Source organism: Frankliniella occidentalis, unplaced genomic scaffold (assembly GCF_000697945.3).
Source record: "Frankliniella occidentalis isolate FOCC.00 unplaced genomic scaffold, Focc_3.1 Scaffold7, whole genome shotgun sequence".
NCBI lineage: Eukaryota > Metazoa > Arthropoda > Insecta > Thysanoptera > Thripidae > Frankliniella > Frankliniella occidentalis.
The window spans coordinates 2,486,935-2,491,509 of NW_026267137.1; the positions used below are offsets into that span (position 1 = coordinate 2,486,935).

General features: G+C 57.4%; 1 protein-coding gene across 1 annotated transcript in view; it reads left to right on the top strand.

Moving 5' to 3' along the window:
• The first annotated feature begins 811 nt into the window (after positions 1-811).
• Positions 812-4,575, top strand: part of LOC113206645 (lysoplasmalogenase-like protein TMEM86A) — a 10,419-nt gene continuing 6,655 nt past the window's right edge. Inside the window, exon 1 of the mRNA XM_026422812.2 lies at positions 812-1,032. The gene's annotated coding sequence lies outside the window, so the exon portion shown is untranslated. The remainder of the gene's footprint in view (positions 1,033-4,575) is intronic.

Consider the following 4,575-nt stretch of genomic DNA (forward strand, 5'->3'; position numbering starts at 1 on the left):
CTCTCCCTCTCCCTCTCTCTCCCTTCCTCTTTCTCCCACACACTGACAAAGAAAGAGATGTGCTCGCGGACGCGACTCGCGTGGGTCCCTGCTGTGGGTCCTCGTCGCAATAGAAAGCTGGGCGGCGCAGGTTGAGCCGAGGCGAGGCGAGCGCGGCCGGCCGGGGGAGTTCGATCACACCGAATCTTGTTTGTGTTCAGGTTCAGCCTGCCGGCCGGTGGGGTTACAGGTATTACAGAGGAGAGCGAAAGGGAGAGAGAGGAGAGAGGGGACTTGAGATGCAATAGTAGTTTCCACGCGGCTGTGCGATATTCTATTCATGTGCCCTCTACGGTTTTTGACTGTTTTTTTTTCTCTTGTTGTTTTATTCGGATAGAATTATCTTCCTCTTCATATGAAACGTAGTTTGACGCATTGTGTTAACAAAAATCGCGATGCCACTTGAATAAGCAATTGTTTAGCAGTATCCGCGTGGTCGACTTTTTTTTTCAAGCTAAGGTACCGATGCTGCTCGCTGTTCCCGCCCACAAAATCAGGCTATCCAGAGTCGCGATAGTAGTTATCGCACAGTAAATTGCGTCATTTTCGTCGGCCAGCTCCGAGAATTAGGGAGGGAAGCCGTGAAGAAGAGGTAGTGCAGAGGGTTATAAAAAATATAATTCTTTGATCTTCCCGATCAGAACGGTTCCTTGGTCGTGGCAGGGTCGTGCAGCAGCAACTTGCAGCGCCGTGATCTTCTTTACGATAAAGTGGTCCCTGGTTGCTAAGGTGCGTTCGGCTGGTCTTGGTCGGGCAGTCCAGTCCAGTCCGAGGCGGCAAAAAGTTTTGCGAAAGAACGCGAGAAAGAGAGATAGGCGGATGCGTTTGCCTGAGCCAGCCTCGTCGAGCAGTTGAGCTGCGTGCACCCGCCACCGACCTGGCTAAGCGGCACGCAAAGTGACTGACCTCAACGGGATGAGCGTAAAGTGAGGAGGAGTCGAGCTGCGAGGGGAACGCAGTGTCCATCAATCAATGAGCTAGCTCAGCTCCCAGGTTAGTTTGTAATGAATATGATTCGATGTCCGCAAGAGTTTTGCCGGTGGTTGTGGCGTTTTCTTAATGGTGATGCTGGATATGGTTTCTTGGTGGTGGCTTTTGGTGGTGGCTTCTTGGCATGGTGGCTTCTTGGTGGTGGCTTCTTGGTGGTGGCTTCTAGGTGGGGGTTTCCAGGTGGTGGTTTCCAGGTGGGGGTTTCCTGGTGGGGGTTGGTCGAGGTGGTTGGTGGTGGTCGTGGTTGGTGGTGGTCCTGGTTGGTGGTGGTTGGTGGTGGTGGTGGATGTTGACGCCGTAGAGCCTCGCCGCCTCGCGGACCACTCTAGTGTAAACAGCCGGCCGCCGGCCTGGAAGGCCTGGGCGCGGGGGCCCTTCCTCGTTGCACCCACTCCAGCAGTGAAAGTGTTTGACATACACTAATCGGCCGGCCGGGCCGCGCTGCGTCATGGAGTGAAACCCGCGGGGACCGGCGGGTGGCGGGGACCCGGGGGGACCCGCGTGGTCGCTCCTGCAGCGGCAGGGCAGGGCTCGCCCGCCCGCCCGCCCGCCGCCGCTGCTGGCTCATGGTGGCTGTGGGTGCCAAGCGAGCTCAAGTCCCCGGTCAGGTGCGGCAGGGGGACAGGTGCAGTTCCTGCTCTGATTATTTTAATCGGGGTGCAAAACACCTGGCGCAATAAGAGATATGTTTCGTTACTGGTGCAAAAGATTCCCCCGCAAATGACGAACATACCGCTGCGCTGGTCCTCGCTGGTCCACAACACACGTGGCGCCGGAGGCTCGCGCGGTACAGAGACCTAAATGCAAGAACGGCAGCTCCCCGCGCCGGCCGCACCCTCGCATGCTTCCCTCTTGTTTCCCAGATGAAGCCGTCAAACCTCTCGTGAACGCTCAGCAGGTCGTGCGCTCGTACTCGTCGCTGAGTCGTGCCTTGCAGCAGTAATCGTCGGCTTGACACATATAAGAACCACTTTGTGGGTTCGCGGTATTGGCAGGTGGGCCCTACTACCGCGTAGGCACGAGCCCAAGGAATGACTGGCTGACTGGGACCCCCGGGCAAAATCTTTTTTCCCGCTCTGCCGTTGAGCCGTTGTCTCCCTCACTATTCTTTTTCCCTTTGGGAAGTGTATACACTGCCGCTACTTCCGGTGGGTGTCGGTGTAGGCGCCGCCGGTGCCGCCGTGGCCGGCCCCATGGGAGGTAAAGGGGGAGGGAGGGGGGAGGGTGCAATTGACCCAGGCCAACAAGCAAGCAGCGCATTCCGCTCCTCACTGCCGTTCGCGGATCGCGTTCTGATCGCGGAGTGCGGTCCTCCCTACTTCCTCCCGCTCCCCGCGCCTCGGGCCTCGTGCCTCCCGTGCCTCGAGCCTTCAGACCGGACCCAAACCGAATCGGACCGCGACTGCTAGAGCGAACAAAACGGTTTGAGGCGCTCGGGAGGCCGCACTGCGCACTGCCGCGCACTGGCCCCGCCGCGCTCCAGCCACACTGTCATTGAACGGAGCGAAAATGTTGTGGGATTTCATGTTTGCAGGATTTTTCAAACCACCGACAGTCGGCGGAAATTTACTTATTGTCACGGACAGGGCACAAGAAAATTGTGGCTTTATTTTTCAATTGATATCCAATTTGCCCGATTGAAGAAAGTTCAGCAAAACAGAACAGCGCCACGGTTTTACAAGCCGCTCACAAAAGAAAGTATACAATAATAAATACCGCGAATGGAAAAATTGATATGGTAAATGAGAAACAGTAGAAAACCGTCACCGAGACTTCGCAGAGGGTGCACGAAGGGAAAAGACGGGGACGGAGAAAGACGATATGGACGCGATTCAGAACATCAAAGCGTCGCGGAGCGGAGTGCTTGTCGGTGAGCTTCCCTCAAAGTGAACGCGCTTCGCCTTTTTCTAATGTCAGTGATCAGCGCGCTCTTAAGCCGCGACAACGCGGGGGGCGCTCGGGAACGGGGGCGGGGGCGGGCGGGCGGCACAGGGAGGGGAGGAGGGAAGGGAGGTAATTGTTCTGCTCCTCACGAAGAATGAAAAGAAGGGGAAGGGTAAAAACAGCGAGTTTTCCTTCATCCAAAAGAAGAGAAAAATTCGTTGCTTCATACAATGGTGCCACAGGTCGAGCTTCTGCATTTCGTAGTCACTACCGAAGACGTAGAAAAAAACATTGACGTTTTCGTCACATGTCGGTGCCGGGGAGTAAGATATGACTTTAGCGAAAAGGCAATTCGAAATTCGTTGAGCCGGCGACTTATTTCGGCACAAATAACGTATTGAGAACGATAGTGCGTAATAGCGCTAAATAAATTTTGAAAAAACACGCGCTAGAGAGAAAGCGCAATGTCTGACAAACTCCCTGCTTATGTTTGGGCCAACGGGTGCGGTGTTTTAAAAAAAGTGTCAATGGGTCAAAACGCCACTTCTAAACCAAAATGACGCCTGGAAACACATCATACACCATATTACTTTTCTGAAAGTACGAACGGGCTCTGTACTGCGATTCACCGCCTCCCACGCTACGGTCAAATTTTCAAAATAGATTGACATCAGGACGAGGACGGTCGTGCAGCTTACGTCGCCCGACCCCCCCTCCCCCTCTTTCATAATGGCGTACAAAGTACATGCCCACAATCACTTCCATAAAAACACACACGTCAAAGGCCCAAACATGATGTGCACGGACTAGACACAGCCAGCCAGTTCTAGGTTAGGTTGACACAGGTGTTGTTCGAGATGCAAGTGAACAATCCTGCAAGTAGAGTCGGTCTGTTGCTCTACATCGAGCAAACACACGTCACTTTGACACGACAACGCCCCCTCCCCGGTGCGCTGCTCACCTGCGGATGTCCCGCGCCGCTGCCGGCCGCGACACGACGGTATTCCCTCGCGGAGCACAACACTCAGGTCACCATCCTCCTGGCCGCGCGCGCACTCGCGATGACATCCCGGCCGAGCCGAGCCGCTCCCGCCGCGCGCGCGCGCTATACTCGAGCGACCTCACCACGAGCGGCAGCCACACCGCACTGGAGTGCTGCGCCGCTGCGCGCTGCGCCGCCTGCAGAGCTCGCACCGGCCGGGCCGCGGGCCGACCTTCACTAACGGAACTGGCGCTCCACTCCCAGCCCGGCGCCCCCCCCCCTCCCCCCCTTTCCCCTTCGCGGGGGGCGCCGGGCGTCGACGTCGTCGCGGTGGCCGAGCCGAGCGACAGACGAGCCGAGCCGAGCCCGAGCCCCCCCAGGGCCAGCGGAAAGGGTTACTGAACGGTGCCGAGCCGGACCGCCCAGGCCGGGGAGGGATCGGGCTTCTTTAGCTCGAGACGACCTAGGTGAACCAATTATTGCGTCGAATCAAGATCAGGCAGGCGGGGTGCCTGGCCGGGAGGCACCTCGCGGCGGCGCCGGCGGCACCACATGCTACACCGCGAGCGCGGCGGCCTTTTTTGTGGGGGAAGGCCACACTGCGAAATGCGAGAGCTGGAAAAGAAATCACCGGGCTCGGTGTTGAACCCGGCTCTAGGCCGGGCGGGGCAGGCTGGGGC